Source organism: Hesperophylax consimilis, chromosome 9 (genome assembly GCF_061612785.1).
Source record: "Hesperophylax consimilis isolate HC1 chromosome 9, BYU_Hcon_1.0, whole genome shotgun sequence".
NCBI classification, from domain to species: Eukaryota; Metazoa; Arthropoda; class Insecta; order Trichoptera; family Limnephilidae; genus Hesperophylax; species Hesperophylax consimilis.
Window position 1 is genome coordinate 1,809,297 of NC_142844.1, and position 24,890 is coordinate 1,834,186.

Consider the following 24,890-nt stretch of genomic DNA (forward strand, 5'->3'; position numbering starts at 1 on the left):
AATCGGGGATGCTCAATGAGTTGAAAACTCAATTTTTTGAACTCCCATTCGGATTACTTCCCGGAAAATCTTGGTGCAGTTAGTGAAGAACAAGGTGAGAGGTTTCACCAAGATATCAAAAAAATGGAGAGAAGGTATCAAGGTCGATGGGATACAAATATGATGGGCGACTACTGCTGGATGCTGCATAGGGAAAATATAACGTCCCACAAACGAAAAAGCACGAAAAACGAATAAACGAAGCTTCCAAACTAAAAAAAGCAGATTTTATAAAGATTTATAATTGTATAGAATGTAAATTAAATATATTATGACTTAAAATTAATTAAATTTGTATAATTTTATGATTTTTTTCTTTTGAACATTCCATACAGAAGTAGTGTAAGGCGGGTTTTGCCTATATTTTAATTTCCACTTTGCGGAAAATCCTTACGTGATGGGTCAAAATGGCATTCTCGAATTCAGCATACCGAAATACATATAATTCAACCATTACCATTTAAAAAAAAATTAAAAATGTCAATTTGCAGACCTGTGTAATTTGTAGATACCGTGAAATCAAAAGGCTACTTACTATTCAGAATAGTTTTAATAACCTAACCTAGATTTTAAAAAGGATTGCGATTGGTGATAAGTACAAATCACTCGGTTTGATAGATTCCCCTCTCTTAATAAACGGATTGCAATCTTTAGAGCACAGGCGTCAGGTGGGAATGATGTCCTTGTTCCACCGGTATTTCAAAGGTAAAACCTCCAAAGAACTAGCGTTATTGATCCATTCGGCATCCGTGCATAGTCGGCAAACACGCCAAACGCGCGCCTAACTTTTTTAAACCGTCGACGTTTGTCACATGAGAATGGGTGGTTTCCACGACTCACACTTGAGTTCAACAGCTTGGCTGTAGAGTGATTTGCTGGCCTCCGTGTTTCCTCCATGCTACGAAGAGTCTCTTCAATGCCCCTGTTCACTCCTTCCTCTCCCCAAAAAGTCATCTCCTACATACGGCATTCTCAAAGATAACATAGGTCCTGAAGGAAATTATTTTCCTCAAGCCTTCCGATTTAGAGTTAATGTAAAAAATCGATTCTTACAATGATGCATGATACTTTATGTAATACATATGGAGGGAAATAATTTACTGCCTCAGTAAGAAATACAAAAGATTGTTACTGAGGTAACTTAGTTATGTTTAATAAATACTATATTTTTTTTCTCTTCATATGTAAAAGCCCGTAAAAAGGGAGTTAAATAAATAATAATACACTACGCAGAAATTTTTTAAAATTGTTTGACGACCAAATATTTTCAGCCATTTTATATTACAGCGAAGAGAGGGCGATATCGCTCATTTTGGGAATCACTGCTATTGTAAGAACATTAATCTACGCCCCCGTTACATTAAATGGGATAGATTTTAGAAATATTTTTAATTTTTATTTATTTTTCGGAATAACTTTACTGAGTAAAACCTCAAATTGTAATATTTACATATTGAAGACAATATTAGTGATTTCTAATCGAAAATCTGAAACAGAAAAATCAGAAAAGGAAACGGTCACATCTGGGACCGATGTGACCGTTTCCTTTTCTGATTTTTCTGTTTCAGATTTTCGTTTCGAAATCACTAATATTGTCTTCAATATGTAAATATTTTTAATTTTGCATAAATACTCAAATATGAATGTTATAAATATTGTTGTTTATTCAGGAAGGCAAGGAAAGGTTCAGTAGCAGGTATCAAAGGGAAAATAGAAAAGGTAACGAATATTAAATAATACATCTTGATGTACAATGGGTGGCTTAATGTTTCAACTGTGTGGGTAGTTGACAACTCAGAACTTTCATCACCCCCGCATTATTTTATGATGTATGTTCAATTTTGTTGCGTCACAATTTTGGTCTAATTGTGTAGGTGTTTTAGTTAAATAGAACATTTCTTAATTTCTAATTAAGGCTTCAAGATAAATAATCTGGGAAAAATCTGGGCCTGAGCAAAACAGCGCCTGGTGCTTATAAAAACCTAAAGAGCACTTTAATAGGTGTTAGGTATTATCAGCGCCTTGGTTCCTTGGCTCCGTAGCAAGTCGGCGCTCAGAGCGGACTCAATAGCTCACGCATAGGACCAGCCCATCTTCCTGACAGATACACATTCGTTCCTTGGCTCCGTAGCAAGTCGTCGCTCAGAGCGGACTGGTCCAATAGCTCACGCATAGGACCAGCCCATCTTCCTGACAGATACACATTCGTCCCTTGGCTCCGTAGCAAGTCGTCGCTCAGAGCGGACTGGTCCAATAGCTCACGCATAGGACCAGCCCATCTTCCTGACAGATACACATTCGTTCCTTGGCTCCGTAGCAAGTCGTCGCTCAGAGCGGACTGGTCAATAGCTCACGCATAAGACCAGCCCATCTTCCTGACAGATACACATTCGTTCCTTGGCTCCGTAGCAAGTCAGCGCCCGGAGCAAACTAGTCCAATTGTACCTGCACAGGACCGGCCCTGATTTTTCCTGACAGATACAAACTTCTTAGAAAGCAATCATGAAGTTGGTTGATTATATTGACTGTGAAGCAAAAAATATGTGATGAAGCAGTCAAAACTGAGTTCTTACGACATGAACTATTTAATTTTTTATAAATAATATTTTGAAATAATAAGCCATAAACCCAAATATTAACAGTTCATGGACCTTTTAACTAACCACATCTTGCGGTGAAAAGAGAATAAGACAATTATTACCCTCTGAGTTCACTAAACTATTCATATGACCGCGGCGTCTTCAAATTTTGAAACTTTTAAATAATTCTGTAGTCTGTTTGCTTAGTGAAAAATGAATATGATTCAAGACTTCATGACGTCACTTCCATTATGAGCCATGGTCGCTAGATATTTCGCTGGAGATATTTCAAAGTTTCCACCCAACTCTCAAACCTTTTACCTTCCCAGAACTTCTTCTCCTTCCTTTTCAAAAAAACAGACTCTCCGCAGAGCATCCCAAAAGATGACATAGTCACAAAAGGAAATAATTTTCCTCAGAGCCTCCTGTGTAGGGTTAAAGTAAATTATTTTATATATTTTTAATATAAAATAACAAAAAAGGAGAGAGAAGAGAAGTTGTAAAATAAAATAACAGATTAGGACATAATGTTTGTTTGGCACACTTTTTGTTTGTTTTTTGTTTGTTTTATTTGTTTGATTTCATTTTTTGAAAACTAAGAGATCACTCCCCTTTCTCCCTTATTGATAAAGCAAAGTGGGGGTTAATTTACGAAGAACACCCATGTTTTCATTTTTCCAAGCATCAGGTATGAAGTTGTATAATTTTGGCCCTAAGAATGACGAGTGTCTTTGAGTGATGATTGTTTTGTTTGTGAGTGATATAGTTGGATTTCTCCGTGATTATCTGTTATTGTAAGAGTGTTCAATTGTTTTTTAATTTGGCGTTGTTTACGGATTTTTAAAATTGATTTCCTGTACAATTATATTATCTAACATCCAGAAATCGTAACTCTTCATATAGTGCAGCGCTGTGATACCTAAATCTATTTTTGACTTAGGTACTTATAAATGCGGTGTAAATATTACGAGGCGCGTAAGATCAGAATAGTGAAATACTTGACTTTTTACCACAGTATGAACTGTTTAATTTACAATAAATTTTAAAATGATGGTGATAAATCCCGATAAAATTGCTCGCTGTGAAATACCTGATTGAAACAGCTATTGTTTCAATGTAATCTGGCTCCTTATCGATTGCCTCCATCCCCTCGCTATGCTGCCCGAATGAGCCGGGATTGCCGGGAACTACTGAGAGTAATAAATAAACGCTACACAGACTCCCTATTGTACCGAGTGCAGAAGTTAGAATTTTTCTTTCCACATTCCATAAAAGAAGCCGATAAGACTCGGAAACTTGCAAGGGATTGGCTGGCGAGCCATTTATAATGCACCTTGCTGTGTGAAGGAAATATTTTTTTAGAGGTAGTAAATAATTATTAATTATTGAAGATAATATTAGCAGATCCTAAGCGAAACCCTTGCCTTGCCGAGTAAGCATCCTGTAGTCTCAGATTTGACCGTACCCTTTTCTAATTTTTCTGTTTCAAACTTCTCGCTTAGGAGTCGTTTATATTGTCTTCAATAATTAAATATTACAATTTGAGGTTTTACTTATTAGGTTATTCCAAAAAAAAAAAAAATAATAATTATGCGTTAATGGAGAATTGTGTCACTTAACTTGCGTAGTTCTAATTGTAAAATGGCCTAAAACGTAATACATATGAATACACATTTCACATAAAGTAATAAAAAAAAACCATAACATTTATTTTTTGTTCGCCAACAAATGCTTCCAACCGTCTAAAGCTAATGCGACTATGGAATCCCCGATTTGGGTATGTTGCGAGGCTGAAGATAGTAGGGAGGGAGAGGAAGGTTGGAGAGTACCTGGCTATTTAAATCTGGTCACCAAATACCTCTAAATCCATTTCAATGAAGACTTTCAAATCCTTAGAAAAAAAAGGTTTTTACTGACGTATATATTTTGTACTCGACGATAAATGCTTAATAAACAAGAAACATCCGTACTTAACTTTACTTTGAAATTTGTTTGATATGTGACAACTATTATAGTCGACAGTATTATAAATTAACAAATAATTACACGTTAAAAAATGAAATACTTCCCACCATACAACGCACATAATTTCCAAATAATCCATCAAAAATGACGGTAAAAATCTGCTAGTCCAAAAATGCGCTCGCAAAATTCTCGGGTCCGTTATTTTCGATACATTTTTCCATAACTCCGTCGCAGCCCTTTTCCGTAACAAATCCTATTTGTGAAACCATACGGTCCGGACTAGTCTGTATTGATATTCATGCTCTGTTTATTAGGGTGGGTCGTCAGAGCTTTTTTTACAATTTGGATACGTCAGGAACAAATAAAATTGGGCATTCTAAGACTGAGAATGTAACATACATGATTTTTCTTTTAAAGAACAATTATTTACCTACACGCAGTTCTTCCCCTATTCTAACTTATTTAGATGACATCTCATTTTTACTGTTATATCCATAGACTAAATTAGACTAGACACGGCATATTCATTTAAAAATAACCCCAACACAATTTTGGTTTGGTTCACATGCACATTTATTAAAAGGCCCACGCATTATGTCGCAATGTGAAATGGGAATTGTGCATTGCGTTTTACCTTTTGTTGGTCTATTTTGCTTTTCAGCTATGCTGGGCAAGTTCATTTTTTCAATCACAAAAATAACCGAGTTCCAAATATTTAAATTTGAATTATGTCCATATCACAACACCTCTGACAACAAATTCTCCGTGGTTTCGCTTACGAGTTTGAACGCTTGTACAAGGATTTTAAACAGAGTTTGGTTGTTAAATTCATCTCCATATTTGTGACGTACGCTACGTGGCGTTATTTTTAAAATGAATTTAACTAGACAGGGCTAATCTAGTATAATACATCAATGGTTATATCTGGTCGTGTGTTCATTTTGACTTCTTTTCCAATTTTGAATATAATTCTTGTAAGTATAAAACATTTATCCGTAACTATTACTCCGGCGACTGTAATTCCTCTGTTTTGACACAAAATAAAAAATATATTAAAATATTTAACACGTCTATGAATGTAATATGTAAAATTTCTGCTCCTCATTCTTATTAATTGAGACAAAATGTTAAGGCAGAACCGGCAGACGAGCAAACTTGTGGCAGCTTTTTTTAACAATTATTATTATTGAATAAATAAATAAAATCTTTATACCTCTAACGACCTACATTTATTGTAATATATACCAAAAATTGAGTGCCATATTACGGGAGTATTCCTAGTTTGGTAGTCGAAAGTTATATTAAAAAAATGCTCAAAACCACAATATGAATGAAGATTTTTTTTGTTTCTACATTACGTACTACTTTTGGACCTGTACTAGATAGAGGGAAAATAGGTAAAAACATTTTTTACATCTTTCAAGTTTTTCGTTGAAAACCAACAACAAACCGTATTATTTTAGTTCATTTTAATGACAGCCAATTAAGGCAGAAATAATTACAAAACAAAAAATCCACTAGAATCTGTACCTAAATTTGGGTAAATTTTATAGCGTTAAGATTTTTTGTCTCCCAGGGTGTTCAATTCCTGAGCTGGCTAAGTCCTCTATCACAATCCTCTAATACAAGCAAATGCATTTCCAGCATACTGTGATGGTAGTAGGAGATTTTCTAATATTGTCAGGTTATTTGTAACCCGGAAATGTTAGTCTTTCTTTTTAAATAAAAAAATAATAAAATATGCCTTCCCCCCAGGTTTTCTACTTATATTACGATTTTTTTCTCTCTCTGATGTTATAAAAAATATTATAAATAAATACGAAAATATTCTTGAGTGTTATTAAGTTTTCCATAAAAGTGACCTTTACAATAAAAAAATAAATTATTTGAGCCTTTTTTCTAAATAAATGCAGCACTATGTCTTTGAAAATCGGAAATTTTAAGATTTTAACATAATATTATGTTACTTCAGTGCCTTGTCAGATAAAAAAATATTAGAGGGTGCCATTATATTACAAAATACAAAAAAAAAAAAACCCGGAAAGTGCTATGAACTCCTTGCGAATCCACAGTGGATTCACAAGTGTCAGAATTCGAAGGATAATTTCTTGGCGCACTAAGTGTTAATTCATAAATTGTAAGAATGAATAATTACTCCAAATTATTCCGAATTTAAGCCATGCTTTAGTGTTGAAGGCATTACTCAATCTGAAAAAATAAATAATGAGGTTAAAATATCACTAGGCATACTCTTCTTTGAGATTCCTAATAAAACAATATTTCCAAAAAAAAAGTCTTCCGCACATTGAAGGCCCACCCTAACGTTTGTGCTCTGTTTATATCCCAGCTCGTATATTATATGGCTAGAATCAACAGTATCGGCGTATCAAACGATCCTGCAAACTCGATATTAGATGGCTGGGGATTGTGAAAAAAGTTAATGAAAAAGCGGACTGCAAACATATCAATTTCATAGTGAGCGCATTGTACGTTGTCGCTCACGTTGGAAGCGTGGCCCGGAACTATACATTGGTATACTAGTCCCAGGCAGAGATCGTATGCACTTCAGTGACGATTATCCTTAAAGCCGTACCTAAAAATCTTCCTTCTCACACATCTTGTGTAAAAAAGAAAAGGACAGAAAACACTAGAAGGTCGAATGTCTTTAACTGCTCAGGCTAATTGATTAGATTATGAGAACAACAATTAACAATTTGTTTGCTTCGGAACAGCTTCTATGAGATAATTGTTGTTTCTCCACTAACGTCATACATAGAAATATGAATTAAACGGTGTTAGACAGAAAAAAATACTAACCTATATTTTCAAATATAAAAGTTTACCACAGAATAATTAAAATAAACACCTCTCTAAAAATAAAGGTTTAATATTATTTCAAAAAAAATTATGTATATTTTTAATAATAAAATTTGGAAGCATATTTCAGTATAAAAACCAGTTCTTAGTTTCAGTTTTTTAATCAAAATTAGCTCATTAATTTGGATTTTATTTAGAAGCGGAAATACATAAAAATTCTCAGACTTTCTAACAATATTTTTAAGAAATATAACTGTCAATATGCCAGAGACCTGAAAGTTTGATCATATTAGGATATGAACATTAAGAATTAAAACGTTGCTTGAAATGGTTTTAACCATATTTTGTGACATATCTGAATAGCCAGGTATCAGGTAACAGTAGCCCTTCCCCACAACATTCAGCCTCACAACATACCCCAATTGGGGATGCCATAGTTTCACTGGCTCCAGACGGTTGGGAGCAGTTGGGACTATTGTGTGGTATTCATATAAAGAAATGCCGTTACTAAAACACGCACCACAAATGTTTACTTCTTTATTTCATAAAACATACACAGGGGTAGTAAAATTTTCTCAGGATGAGGGAGATATTTGACATTAATGATATGTCAATAATTTTATCAAAAAAATAATAATATAATATTATCCTCATAAAGATGTTTATATAAGTTCCTGTCAGGGATGAATTTTTTCTAGATTTGCAAAACTTCGAATTCAAATGTCATCGTATTTTAGTAAAAAGCAAGTTTGGACTACGTTCCTTTTGAATGCTCCACGATGACGTGCATACGTGCTATGCCTGGGAATACTATACCCGTTAACTATACATAATGTGTGCATTTCTATAACTGTTTTCATAACTAATCACAGTATGGCCACGGTGCCGCGCACTGCACATATCTATGTTACAAGGGCCTGCTTTACGAGGAAAATAAATAGTGAATATTTAGCGACATTAGTTTTGAAAAATTTGGCGCAAATTCCTTGAATGGCAAAGCATTCTTAAAAACAGAAGCGATCATAATTTATTTGCAAACAATTTTTTCGTTTTAACTTATTTTGAAGGTCATACTCATAAATGTAATATATAATTGAAGAAGAAGATAGTTCTAATAAATCGAAACATGAGACAGTAACAACTAGGAAACGAACCCAGGTCCTATTATCTTACCGGGAAAGGCGTTGCAGACAATGCGCTGGAGTGAACAAGTATCACTGACGTCCGGTACGTAGGTTTCCTTGGCTCTGCACGCTCAGAACAGCGAGGAGTGTAGTGAAAAGTCCACCATGGAAATCGAATTAAGGCTCACTATCCTCAGCTATGAGGAACTGACTTAAGAAGTGTGACGTTTTGAAAGTAAAATGTATTATGTTCCGTAAAATGTAATTTGCTAATAGCTTAGGCGTGCGTTTTGTAAAGGTCAGTGACATTACATTAAGAATAAATCCACATTCCTCCAACACTCACTACGAAATATAGGATATATTTTTTAACTATATTTCCTACACACTCTATAACTCTCTTCCAGATATGTATAAAAATAGCCAGCATATTCACAAAATTCAAAGTAAGGCTTTAAAAGAATATTTTTTAAAAACATAAAAAAACGAAAATATGTAATTCTTGTCGTAATGTATTTTGTCTTGTTTTTTCACTCATTTCCTTGTATTTGTAATCGAGCATAATCTATTTTTACCAATTTATTAGTGGGTAACTAACTTCCTTCTTGTACATTCCTAACTTGGCTGTGTGGTTATGTGTCCCTGTCTGTTTATTTTTTTGTTTTTTTTACTTAACATCCCTTTTTCTATTTTTGTACTATTTTGTATGTGAAACTTATTATTCTTTTTTTTTTTTAAGAAAGACAAACATTCCCGGGTTACGAATTACCTGACAATATTTGAAAATCTCTTGTTACCACCACACTAAGCTGAAAATGTTGCTTGTGTTGTGATTGAGGACTTAGCCAGCCGATAAATTGAACACACTACACCTGGGTGAGACCCAAACGCGATGTAAACTCGGCCACCGACCTATTAATAATAATTGTGATTGTTTTCTTTTTTTGTACTGTTTCGTGTGTGAAAATTATAATTTTGATATCAAAATACCAACGTAAGAATGAACCTATCAACTTCCACCTATGTATTGTAAGTTCCTCTCATCATTCCATCTAACTCTTCGGGATTGATCTAGGAAAAAATGAAAATAATAAAAAAAGTTGATAAAGGTTCCAAAAGTCTTTGGATTCCAGTAACTTGTTTGATTTTTTTCTATTCATTCGATAAAAAACAATAAATCTTCAATATAAAAACAAAAGTTAGATTTGTTACGATAGGTGGGTAATAACCGTACAATGTGATTTTTTTTTGTGAGCAGTAAATAGCAAAACCAACTTGGATCCCCCAGTAATTCAGCATTCGTACATAACCGCTAACACTGAAAATACATTTAATGGCTTAAAACTCTACACAGGCAAGTCGCTGAAGAGGGGAAGACAGGTGCTATTTATTTATTGTAAAAGGGTTTTACTATCAGTATGGTGGCAATTTGATTTCTTAATGTAACTCTTTTTATTGCCCGATTTAGTTTGATGACTCCGGTCTAAGTGCGCGCTGATTGCGCCGTTTTTCCTGCCATTATAAATTATTTACTGCCGACATCGTTTTATTACCATGTTGTAAAATACGCGCTGAAGGCAAGAAACCTCCCCTGATCGCGGTGAATTTGTACGAATAATTTATTCAGTCATTATTAATACAGAGTGGATGATGCTTTCCTTACGGCTTTGACGAAAAATCACGATTTATAATGAAAGCAACCAAATAATGCCAGGAATCACTGCTTAAAGTAAGTTTGTAGGTAGGTACGTCCTAGCACCCTGTAAGTTATTAGTACTGTTAGTTAGTTATTTTATTTTAACATTATTTTACCGTTGCATCTCTACTTCAGTTTTACATAAATTTATATTTGTAATCCACAAAATAAAAAATTAATTATTTGCGTTTGCATAGGTTGATTGAAATATAAAATAAATATCTTTAAATAATGTATTTCAACGTGGCATGATTAAACAACTTGTCTTATGCCGTCGGCGTCGTAGATATAGTTCGGAACTATCACAATATAATTTGATAGAGACGTATCTCCTTTATGATGGAGTTGTAGGCCTCTCCAGACCTGATCTCAGGGGAACTGGGAACTGGTGAGAAGGTGGATTTGCGGTAGCCTGTTGCCGCCCTCGATCAATCATTTAACACTGGCCGGGAGAGGGAGAAGGGGAAGATGACTAGGTAGCTGCCGCCTCTTGGGGTGGTTATAGATCTTACCTATAAGTGCCTTAGACAAGCCCAAAATGAATATGGGAAAGCAACAGTATGCCAAGATTGATAGTAGATTCTCAGTGGAAGCTCAATCAGATATTCTACCGTTCGGTGAGAATACGTCCAGCTTTGTTGTTGTGTGAAATAACGCAGGCAAGTTTTATTATTATTTAATCATTGAAGGTAAATAAAGTAATATTAATAAATCTAATCATACTGTAAAAGATGGTGAGGTATTAATTCTTGATGCATTAAATATAAATTACCAAAATGTGAGAGGTATTCCTACAAAAACCACAAGTGCACTCAATGACATTTTAATAAATAATTATATTATAATGTGTTGAATGACAGATATCTAATATTTAAAATAGATTATGAGTCCACCAAATGATGTCTAAAGCAGGTGGCGGAGTTCTAACCACCGGCAGTTTCTAAAAAACTTATTGTAATAAGAAAAATCGAGTGGAAGAGTGACAAAGAAGATTTGTGGTTTGTGATCAAGACCAATTCTCATTACAACTCGTTCATTTTCTATTTTCGTGCTCTATATTCCTCTAATTGTAAAATTGAAAATTAGATTGCAACATTACAGGATCTGAATTAAAGGCATTCAATTTTGAATTCGCAGTTTATTATTATTGGTGATTTCAATTTTCCCGCAATCAAATGTTTACCGACACTTCATTTCAAAGTAATGTTATTTTCCGTTCTCATTATAAATGCCAGAACCTCAAGATTTGATCAGTTTATAATTTGTTTCAATTCAAGTATGTACTAAATAGAAATAAAAGTTTACTATACCTTGTTTTATCTGATAAAGTTAACAAAGATATAAATACGAGTATAGTAACGGGCTTAAACAAATTAGATTAATATCACCCTTTATTGGAAATGAAGGAAAAATAATGTATATTTGATTTTTTTGATATGAAATTAAAAAAAAATTCTTCAAAATATAACTTCAGGAAGGGAAACTATGCTTAAAGTCAACAGGATCTATTTAGCTAGGAAGCTCTTTTTACAGTTAAAATGTGAACACATCTGCTATTTTGAAATTGTTCTGCAAGATAACATAAAGATTTTCACGCCATACTCAAAATTATTACGAAAAATGATTCGTATTTTTATTATTCTAGCATGATATTTGCGCAAATAATGGAGAACAAATAGCAAACTTATTCTCTGAATATTTTTCATCTCATTATACGAAGTCGGAAACACATACGAATGATTCAATGTCAAACATTACTGAAAATAGCCAAATTCTGGTAAAATACATAATTTTGCGGATGTGGAGATGAAATAAAATGTTTTTCCAGTATAATATATTCTAGTATAGGTCCTGGACCTGATAAAATTCATCTTTTCTTTGTCAGTTTTTAAGCAGATTCTAAAGGTTTACTGCTTTTCATTATTTTAAATGAATCTTTAACCCCGTGAAATTTTTCTGACTTGTGGCAAGAAGCACATGTGGTACCAATATTCAAATGAGGTGACCAATTTTTAATAAAAAATATAGACCAATTGACCTTCTGGTGTACCACAAATCTTGGCCCCTTACTTTCAATAACTCAATAAATAGTGTAATAGGAATCACTCTTGATTCTAAATTTATATTTGATGTAGGTACACATTAACGACACTAAGCGCAAATCACCACAAATGATTGGATATTTTCACAGAATATGTAAACCTTTCGCAATTTAATAAATTCTAACCCTTTACAATGACTTAATTAGAAATAAATCTTGATGTGCAAGCACTGCTTGGAATTCACATTACTGCAAGTATGAAAATATTGTAGAATCGATTTAAAAAAATGGTAAGACTGTTTATTTTTTCATGTGGTCTCTATGAATATCTGGGATCAGTCCTGAATACTTGAATACACTTAAAATAAGAATGCAAATACTACCCCTCTCCCGTGCGATGCTCGCTGCAGTAAGTGAACCAACAAAAATAGAACATAAAATGAATAATTCATCTCCAACGAAAACTTGCATTGATTGACCACATTATGACAATAACGAACAAAAAATACTCCACAATCGTACATCAATCCACCATAACTGATCATTATACTTTAATTCTTATAATCATTCAAGGAACAACCGTCCATCGACTCAAAATCAATTCTGGTAAAATATATTATAGACTATAAAAAACTGAAAAAATCACTACAAACTGACACCTGGGAATCATAATATAAAACTGAAGACCTAGATGTTGCTTGAAAACTATTTACTGAAAACTTTTAATTAAAAATACAAAACCAAACTTCAATAAAAGCGTACATGTATCCACACAATACAATAATAAAAAATCTTGGATTACATTATCAAAATATCTGTTCTAATCTTACTAAATCGGCTAAACAAAATTACCGCGGAACTTAAATAGATGAATCCAATAATGACCCAAAACTTATCTGGCAAATAATTAAAGAAATCAGAAACACTTACTAACCAATCAAAACAAACCAGTTAGAAGAAATCGAAACCGATAACGGTATACTCCCACTCAACAAAAATTTACATCAAATAGCAAACTACACTAACAATTTTTTTGTAAACTTGGCGAAAAAAATAACTATACTCCAAAAATTTAACACGTATCTATATAAACGAACACTCAAATTCTCAAGGGAAATTAGCACTAAAACTAACTACTAAACACAAACTAACAATAATTTTATCTAAATTCAAACCAAAATCTTCATCTGGTAGTCATGAAATCTTAGGACGGGTTGTTTCGGAGAATCTGAAAAATTTATCAAATTTCAACGTTCATTTTCAAGTTCTGTGAAAGATTTTTCAAGTTCTGTTTTTATTTCAGTTTTGTAAAGCAACTAGCCTACAATGATATAAAAACAGAACTTGAATAAGTCTTTCACAGAACCCGAAAATGAACGTTGAAATTTGATGAATTGTTCAAATTCTCCGAAACAACCCGTCCTTAGTAACATCGATTAAAAATCATTCTCATCAATTACCTAGAATCAAACAAACTATTATCACAGAAACAATTTGATTTCAGAAAAAAATTTAGAAACATCCAACGCTAAAATAACGTTAATAAAAATTATTAATACAAATGAATTAATTAATTTTTTAACGCTCTTCTTAATTTAAAATAATGACCTTTGCACATAGAATGTGAAGGCGAAATCATTAGTTTTGCGGATGATACGGTTATTCTAATAAATGGGAATAATTGGGCAGAAACATTTAAGAAATAGAAGAAACACTAAAAAGAATTAAAAAATGGCTAGAATGTCATTCAGTTACATCTATTGATAAAACCAAATTCATCATTTCCAAAAATCAGAAGGAAACCTGAACATAAAACTTTATTACTCCCATCATTTAATTGGACATTGTTATAATTCCCCCTCATCGGAAAACGTTGACCATGTCACTTCTCTATATATTCCAGTATAAAAATTGATCAAATATTTAAAATGGACTAAGCATATGAGTTCCTGTAAGAACTAGCACTGACGAAATCTTCAACAATCTGAACATCCTGTCACTTTCAACTCTATTCTAAAACAAAACATCTTTACATTCATGAATATAAAACACTTTCAAATCTATTCTAAAACAATACATCTTTATATTCATAAATATAAAACACTTTCAACTCTATTCTTAAACAATACATCTTTACATTCATAAATATAAAACACTTTCAACTCTATTCTAAAACAATACATCTTTACATTCATAAATATAAAACACTTTCAACTCTATTCTAAAACAATGCATCTTTACATTCATAAATATAAAACACTTTGAACTCTATTCTAAAACAATACATGTTTACATTCATAAATATAAAACACTTTCAACTCTATTCTAAAACAATGCATATTTACATTCATAAATATAAAACACTTTCAAATCTATTCTAAAACAATACATCTTTACATTCATAAATATAAAACACTTTCAACTCTATTCTAATACAATGCATCTTTACTTTCATAAATATAAAACACTTTCAACTCTATTCTAAAACAATACATCGTTACATTCATAAATATAAAACACTTTCAACTCTATTCTAAAACAATACATATTTACATTCATTAATGTAAAGATGTATTTATGTATGTAAAGATGTAATCATAAATACATCTTTACATTCAAAAATAAAAAAAAACACAAGAAATAACAACTAACACACATATTAAAAACACTAGATTTCACGGTCAAAAAAATATCCAACAAGCAACTACTAATACAAACTTTGGGCAAAAAAGCTTCTCATAATATGACTAAACACAGTAAAATCCCACTCTCATTCAAAACTGACAGCAATGTTTTAACATTTAAATATCAACTAAAAAGTTGGATTCAAAACATAGGGAGGTCAGAAATAGATAATATACTGACACCAAATACGGACTGAAATTGAAACCCCCCAAGTGAAGAAAAAACACTATTGAATACATTAATTTTATTATTACTTTATATTAACCGTACCAATAGATTTTAATAATATGTAAATGAAATCCTTGGCACGGGAGATCTCAGTGAGAATATCATTATATCTATTTGTTACAAAAAGAAGACTATTACTGTCTATTTTGCCTTAGTCCAATCTTGACTTTCTTAAAACATAGTATACGGGAGATCGTGTCTAAAGTCTAATGTTGAACCACTAAATATTACTCAAAAATTGATCCTTAAAGTGATGTACAAAAAAAAATCTGTTATCCATCCCACCTACTTTATAAGGAATGTAATGTTATGTGTATAAAACAGCTATATATCACTCAAATACTTTTATCAATATTAAATTTGTTGAAAGAACACAATAAACGCGGACAACTAGAATTAGCTCTAGGATTGAACTTTGTGGCGGTACATACTAAAACTTCTTTTGGTCAAAGAAACTATTTTTATCAGGCACCACTTATGTTTAATATTCTTCCGAATCATATTAAGTCTACCAATTCCTTAGTTAAATTTAAAAAGTTAATTAAGATTTTTGTATTCACAGACGATTGTCTTAATATTTTTTCATCCTTGTCCTTTCTTAAATACTAAGATTTTATATAAGTCATATTTGCTAAAAATTGAATGTCACCCTATCTGTCTTTATTATCTACTGTGTTTTTTCTTTTGAATAATGATTAATGATGAGTTATGGTTCAAATATTTTTACAATATACTGTCAAATTACACATCAAGTAACACATCTAATACATATTTTTTCTTTAATTTTGAAATATTTTGTGTTTGTATGTAGAATTAATTTATGTTTGTGATGATATGTATTATATTACTAAATTGAAATATGAAATATTGTAAAAAAAATGTATCAACAATAAAAAAAAAAAAAAAAAAAAAATTTGACTGAAATAATATTTTTACACGAAATAAATCATGGCCATCTTGCTACTAAGTTTGGTGTCTTAGCGGTAGTGCCCAGGTTCATGGAGTGTGGTTTGTTCGGGTCTTCGGGACTACGAGAAAGGCCGGATCCACACAGCATCCCCGAAGATGACATAGGTCCTGGGGAGAATTGTTTTCTTAACACATTTTAAATGAATATCGCCTATTTTAGCCAATTCACCTAAAAATGTCGACTATATGGTACCTAATATAGAGTATGCCAATTGACATTATCGTCGATAATTTTAAACGGATTTCAAAAACAGTTCTGCTGTTGCTAAAAAATATGTTGAGGGAATTTTTTTATGGATTACTTGTATCTGTATTTGTGCCTCTTACGACTCTATCTGTGTCTCTATTTGTGTCTCTTTTGTCTCTTGCCTCTATTTGTACTATTTGTCATTTGAGTAAGCTTTCATGTATTTTTTTAAATTAAATTTTATTGTTTTTATATTAATTTAAATTAATGCTAATTAATGCATCTTATATCTGCGTATTTTTGTAACTGTAAGTACATGTTGTCGCGTAAGTGAGATCATCTGTAAAAACCCTAATAAATAACTAAAATAAATTAATAAAGAATCGTGAAGATTGACTAATTATCGTGAAACAAAAAAGACACAAACAAAAAATGTACGGTCGCAACTGGAGATTGAGCCCAGAATCTAGATCTTACGGTGACAACACTCTACCACTGAGTACTGCGACCGGTATTTTCCGTCACTTTTTATTTCAGTTGAAGCAAAATGGGATAAATAAATTGAGGATAATATTGGTATATCTAAAATTTAAATAAGATACTGTTAAAAATATATGTAAAATAATAAGGTCTCATTAGTTCAGTGGTAAAAGTTAGGTAGTTCCACTAAGTTGTTGTGTTATTTTTTTAAATTATTTTTATAGTATCCCATCTACTCCCAACTGTTCGGAGTTAGTTTGACTTGGTATGTCACATAAAATTAGAGCATGTTGAACTTGGCAATTCACATCTTGTCAGCTGACACAGTTGAAGCCATTTCAAGCAATATTTATGGTGGTGCAGTGTATATATCACTCTGGAACATACCATAAATAGAGTATTATGTTATATTAATTAAATATCAGTAAATCCGATTTACGCATTCCGGGATTCGAATGAAATTCTGTGAAATTCACCACAATAACTCCAGTTTTGATATATATTTAATTTTTGCGTGAACATACTCATTTGTAAGTTATAATTATAATCAAAATATGAAATTATTAAAATGATTAAAACTCTCAGACGGACGACTTGTTTACGAATCGACTTATATTTTTAAAAATATCAATGGAATTATAGACTGATCACCTTCAACATACCAACTAGAACTACCAGATCTAAATTTCTTTTAAATAACAATAATAATATCAGGACTTCGTCATTTAGATACTCACTAGTACCTAGTTTGGGTGGAGTTGTAGTTGGCAACACTTTCGCAGAAATTGTGTTCAACTGCACGGAATACAGTTACAAGAAGGCTATAATAATCCACATCATTAATGATTAAAATTAAGGTTGGCATAATACTTTTCATCTGCGTGGGTTCTGTATAATTTTAAAACAAAGTTTTACCTTTGATTACTGTTCCACTGAATTATAATGTACATAATTGTAAAAGCCCAAGTTTGCGTATATATATATAATTAAATACATAATTGGTTATAGACATATGATTTTTGTAGGTCACAGGTACCACGAGTTATAATTTGACTAAAAATACTTTCACTAGCCTTAAAAAAAACTTTACGGCACAAATTGAGCAGAATGATTCCGAAAACACAAACAAAAAATCTGCCAAAAAAATCACTTTAAATTTCCAATTTGTTTTGACATTAGCTTTTAATGTTGCACTTTTTAAAATAACAGTCGAATTACTATAGAAAGGTCTTCTAATAAATTAATATGTGATTTCTAATAGACCTTATTTAAAATTGAAATTATTTCATAATTTAAAAAAATATATAAACAGAATCTAGATTGAAAGATATATTTTTTCTGTCAATTTTTTTTTTGCCTTTATACTTTCGTAATTATTATCTGCTGTAGAAACGCGTAAAACGTAAAACATCCAAAGAAAATAAACCCTTTTGAAATAAACGAAGGAAAAGAGTCGCGATTTTAAAAATTCAATCATTATTATCTTGTTAATCACGGAGCATCACGCTTCACCCCTTGGGCTCTACCCTCTACCCTCTACCCTCTACCCTCTACCCTCGGGCATTGAATTTAAGAAATCTCATTAATTTATCTTTTCTAAATTCATGGTCTGGTTCGAATCGCCGTTGAAAACAAAACTGGCCGCGATTTGACCGTGTCGCCAGTCATCGATCTGGCGAAACGTCACGAATATATTTATTTTTAGTCAGGCAAAAATTTCCTCACTGACCGGCACTGACCACACTGGTAACGGGACAGCGATTTAAATTATTCACCCCTTTATTTTTACCCTAATAAATTGGTTGCGCCCGAATCGAGCACTGCTTCCGGAATTAAACGTATATATGGGAGTTTCGTCAAATTGGCGTGTGGAATGATTATAGTGGCTATTTTATTCATCATTGGTTGGGGTAGCTAATTTATCTGGTATTGCAGTGCCTACTCAACCACCCCTTGGTGCAGTTGTCCCAAGACTAGATGGGACAGGCACGTCAATGAATTATTTCATTAAAAAGGGTCGATTTTAATTTCGAAAGCGAGTGAACGCCGATAATAAAGGGTAGAAAAAGGTGGTTAAATACAATACCGACGTCCATTTTTATATTTTTATTTATTATTAATTTGATAATCAAGTGATCAATTTAACAACCGGATTAGCTAGAATTTTTTGACAATTTAAACAAATATGGAAGTTGAAAATGTTCACATTTATCAAAATTAAATCGGACCTAAAACCCGCTTTAATTGAATAGTGAAAAAAGTCGTCATTGGAGGGTTTTTATTCGAACAGACTTAAAAAAACTTTCTGCTAAGATAATAAAACTTTAAAACGAAATCCGAAGAACATGTTATCAAAACGATTATGAAAATGTAATTAGTCAATGCTTAATGATAATATAACTTGCATATATTAAGACTAAGAATCTATGCCAATATGAACCTTCTGATTTAAATTATATAAGTGCGACGATATAACTGATGTTATTTTATTACAAGATATGTTGAGGGGGGAAATATAGGTTAAGGTTAATGAGACGAAGGACGGGAGTAGATGGGAAGGTAGTTGAGTGGCGTAGTTTTAGCGCGATTTTGTAATGGATTTTCGTCCCGTAGACTCGAGTCAAAGATATCAATGTCATAATAAACGATAATAATATAATACATGTAGTTAATGTAATAAGAGTGGGTTAAGTTAGGTTTTAAACAACAAATTTTAAAACCGCTCGACCCTTAACAATGAGCGTATTACGATCGTAGTGAGACACAGATCGAGGATTGTTAACAATCCGATTTGAAAAATATTGAGCGGTCGCACAGTGGTGAATATCATTAATATCCTTTTACAGCACTCAGAGGAATATTTTAAATCGAAATATCGATTTAGGGAGCAAATACGGAACTCATAATCGAATTGGCCGGATTTAGAAGCAATTCAAAACAGACTCAGCCAATGACGTTACAAATGTCATTTGAAGAAAAGCGAAGTAAGAAACAAAATGCAAAATTCTAAAATGACCATGTTTTTGAGGTTTTGAACAAACTAGTGCGCCAGTCTAAAAAAAATCTTGCATGGATATTATAAAAGTAGATATTTAGTAGTATACGGCCCTCTTTACCATAGGGTATTAAAAAATCTTTATAAGTAAGACTGATTGTATTTAATTGCGTATGTCAAAACGCAAGATGTAAGAATAGGTACTCATAATATGTGTATAAATGATTAATCGTGAAATTGATTCTATTGGAAATTTGACAACCTAATGCCATCAAGTTAATACTTAACCCTCTCAAACAAATAAATCTTAAAGACATATTTAATGAACAATTAATTGATGCTAAAGTTTTATAGTGTGTTGCGAAAATGAATGATAACAAAAAAGAAATATTATAGAATTAAATACCAGAATTAATTATCAGCCTTTCCAAAGTAAAACGGTTCCAAATTATGTCATTTTCTTGCGAACTGTATTTTAATTTCTCTAATAAAAAATAAACAGTGTTGATTTCAAGTGACCTTCGAGTTTAACATGATTGTGTAAATTACTTAAAATATAAATATAAATAATAAAAAATGTTTATTTTAACGCAGCATCACGTTAATTGGTCTATCGCATTGTACAAATAGTTGTATTATTGATCGCTGAACCGGAGGATACAATTCGCTAGCCACAAGTTGTTATAATGGTTTATCTAGTCTTAAGTGTATAATAAGATTAACATTTTACAAATATATTACATATTTATACAGCGCCCTTGAGATGATATTTCACAAAAACGGCACTACATAAATCATAAAAATATTATTATTTATTTTATTTTTATTTTTTATTTTATTTTTTATTTTATTTTATATATTTATATAAATTACAAACAATACAAAACAAAATGAACCTTTGTCTGTCCAACTGGGAAGGATTCCCGTTTCAGGATAGCAAAATTGTGTATTTAGTACATAATATTCTTACAATGGAATGGCGATGCTGTCAAAACTAATTTTGAGAACATTGTTGATTGCATTCGAAGTGACGGAATGGTTTTTTTATCCTTGAAAGAATCGCAAAGATGTAATTTATTACCAGGGTTAATTTGGATAACATTAATAATTGCATTCAGAACAGATGAATGGGTTTTTGTAGGGACATCACAAGTCTGAGATTATTTCCAGGGCATTTTGGAAAACATTACAATTGTAATACATCCACATTTATAAATCAGTATTAGACATATGAATTCTATTACATAGTATGTCTAACATATTTAATGCTTAACCTGTTTAAGGGATGTGTGCTGGTGGATAACTAAAAAAATGTAATAATTCTAACAAAGAGTGGATAAAATGTTGATTGAACCGAGCTTTTGTTTTGGTTTAACATTTTATTTGTTTAAGAAGCATTAAAAAAATAAGGTAATTGCGATCTCTTTTTGAAACATTCACAAATTTTCCTACGGGCTTAAAAATAATAAGATACACACCGCAGAAAGTGGAAGGTGGGGAAGTACTTGGCATACAGATCTTGTCACTAAACACGTCTAAAGCCACTCTCCCGATAGAATCGTATTCAATTCATAAACTTTTGCGGTATGAGCGTGAGTCATGGAGCAACTTTAAAAGCCAACAAATATATATTTAAGATAAATCCAGAGACCCTGACCCTGTACGAATTGCAGATGCGGCTCACTGTTGAATTTGTCAGACACCTCTTGTCTGGAAGCTCATAATACCTGAAAAAAAAAACATGAATTTATGCAGAAACGCGCGGTCCGTTTAATAGATTTCCGTCTCTTAACGAATGGATAGCAATCCCTAGAGAACAGGCGTCAGGTAGGTATGTTGTTCTTTTTATTCCTGTTTTACAATTGAAGATACTTAGATAAACAGCGTCATTGATCCCTTTGACACCGGTGCATAGTCACATGCTCAACATATTTGTCGCGTGAGAACAGGTCGCTATTACGACTTGTTCTCGAGTTGAACAGATCGGCTGTAGAACGATTTGCCGGCCTCTGCGTTCATTCCCTCCTATAACACGGGTACTTCTCCTCAAAAAGACCCTCCACACAGCATCCTAAAAGATGACCCTGAGAGAAATTATTTTCTTCAGGGCTTCCTATGTGAAGTTAATGTAAAAAAAAAAATGATTTAACACAATAATACTTAATCTCCGACTCTCCATTGCAAGAGTTATGACCGAACAATAAATATCTGTGGAGCGTAAATATTTTTGTGGTTTTTATGGACACTTCCTCGCTTCAGAGTCACGGATAACTGCGCCAGGGTCGATCAGACGGAATCAATTCCATCGCTGATACAAAGCGACAAACAAGTTTATTGCCATATTTGTGTCAGGCGGGGAACAAATCGACAGAGAATGGCCACGACAGTCAGCCATGATGTTTTATGGGGGTCAATCTGAAAGTAATTCTGGACCGCGAACCAATTAGGAAACCCTTGATCCCTTATCACTCCCCCTTGCCACCCCATCAACAATTCGCCCTCTGGCTGGGATTTCGTTCTTGCGTTTAATTTCATTAGCGACCTGCGTGAGACGATAGCTATCTTCGATGAAACCATCTACTAAACGAAATTATTGCCGTAATTTGTACGAGTTCTGCCCCCCGGGACGATGTGATTTGACCCCAAATTCGAAGCATAGCTGTAATTGACATTTACTGAGATTAATAAATTAATACGCAAAGAATTATAAACAATTCAATATTACAAATTTATATAGTTATTATTGGACGAAAGCAAACTTAAATATACTGACGTAGGAAAAAATCGAATTAATTGCAGAGATTCTTAGAAAATTAAGCAATATGCGTATCGCTGGTATTAGATACTAATTATTATTTACTAAATTTCCAGATATATTGAGAGAACTAACACATTACCAAAAATATAGAGCGCATAAGTGCTGTAGATATTTTCTATTTTTTTATTAGATAAAGTTAGGATAGGTTAGGCTATATTTTTTTAAATTATATGTAAATCAATTTTGATAATGTTGTTATTAAGTTCTGACAGAATATTAGTTTTTTATTGTTGTCACAGCTGTTGTATCGTTCAAGTAACTGCGGTTAGGCAGTTTGAAAATGGCATTGAGTGCTAAAGCAGCTCTCACAATAAAAAAAAATAAAATAACTAAAATATATTATTAATTTTGATTCACTAAATTACATAAAATTAAAAAAATAAATAAATGAAGTTCTACGAATTAAAATCAAAAACCTTTAATAATGATAGGTTAGGTTAGATAACATATTTCCGTGAATATATCACGTTTAAGCATTATTTCTAAAACCTAACTTTACCCATATAAATTAATATCAGTTACTTTACTTTCACTTTTTTTACTAAAGGTTGTCACACACGTCACACACATCACTCTGGCATCAGATTAGCATAGCTTCAGCTCGATCCGTTTGGAATTCCTTGTATAAAACTCCAAATTGAAACGTACACTAATCAGCATAGCAATGGCATCGCCTCGCTTGGGACGAGTTAGTGAAATGAGGCAAAGCGGTACCGATCCGATGCTGGTGACATCATCATTATTTGATTTTCATAATCTAAAGAAAATAATATTCCACCCCAAAATCAAAGTTCACATGAAAAGTTCTGCGCTGCGAAAAAAAAAAACAAAATAAAATAATACATTTAAAGACGAATCTTCTCAGGACCTTTCGAGGCTAAAAAACTTGCTGACGAAGAGAACGAGTAAACCCCTCTGTTAGGACATGTTTCTTCGTATTACGTTCCCAATAATTCATTCCGCTGTTTGATTTACAACATTTTCCAGAATGGAGGCCCCGCCATTTCTCGTCACCAAAAAACTGACGTATTTATGAAATTAAATTGATTCGGAATATAAAAAAAACCCCGTGCGCGGAGTAATGCGATCTGGGAAACAAACACGATTTTTTCAATCATCTCCCCGGAATGTTGCCATTTGGAATAAGTACATTTCACACTCGATTGGATTCAAGGTTTGTTGCGTATTTTGTATCAAAACAAATACGTAAACATACATAATATTTATATGCTCCTCCACGTAAAGCCTCATCGCTTTCATGTGGCTTATTTAATAGCATCAGCTGGTAATAATTTTCATTGTCAATAGGTATTTTTTTGTATTACCTTACCTTCTATTTCCGTAAATCATTTTAATTTTCCTAAAATATTGTAAATTTGTGTACATGTGGATTCAAGCTCTAAAAAATTTAAACTTCTTTAAGGTGGTTCTTACGATAATCTAACGAAAATCACAAATATTTTTTTTTATGGAACGAAACAATTAATTTATGCAGTTAAAGAATGTTATGTGAACCTGTATTTAGTTTTTTACTTGCTGATTTAACGAAGTGACGTAATCAAAAGACAACGGCATACTTTTAGATTATACACGCCACTTGGCATCACAACCCTTGGGCCACGAGATATCTTTAAACGCTTGGGGTTGTAAGTAAAAGGGTTTTATTGCTAGCTAACTCTGTTGGGACTTTATTACGGGAGTATATTATAATGGAATTCCACCATGAATGAATTCAAAAATTGAAATATTATAACGGAAACCTTTAAACAATGTTTTAAAGTTAATAAATGGAAGCGTGCCCTTTAGAATTATATATAAATATGTCAACTGGACCTAAATTAATTTATTTTAAGTCTTGCATTATGAGTATGAACGAAGGTGAATTTGAATATAATAACTTATTTTAGATTAGATTATCTTAAAAAATGCATCTTTTTGAAATATGCATATTTTACGGCTATATATTATAGCGACTGTAGAAAATAACTTTCGTAATAAGAAAATTATAAACCTGAACATTATAACTAAATGATTGTTTTGTTTTAAAAGTTTTTTATTTTGTAATACATACACATACATATTATATTCATTTTTTCCATTTTTTATAAATCTTTTCTTAACGGTCTGGATTAAAAATGAACTCTCAATTATGCAAGTAAAAAAGTTACAATACAAGATGAAACTATTTTAAAATAAAATGTCTAGAAATTGTTAAATGGTTGATATCGAAGATATAAAATAAACACTCGTTACTTTAAAAAAAACTA

At 32.2% G+C, this 24,890-nt stretch overlaps 1 protein-coding gene across 3 annotated transcripts in view; it reads right to left on the reverse strand.

The window, feature by feature from the left end:
* LOC149420780 (CUGBP Elav-like family member 2) overlaps nt 1–24,890 on the reverse strand; it is an 864,914-nt gene that overhangs the window by 371,235 nt on the left and 468,789 nt on the right. The gene's annotated exons all lie outside the window — the stretch shown is intronic.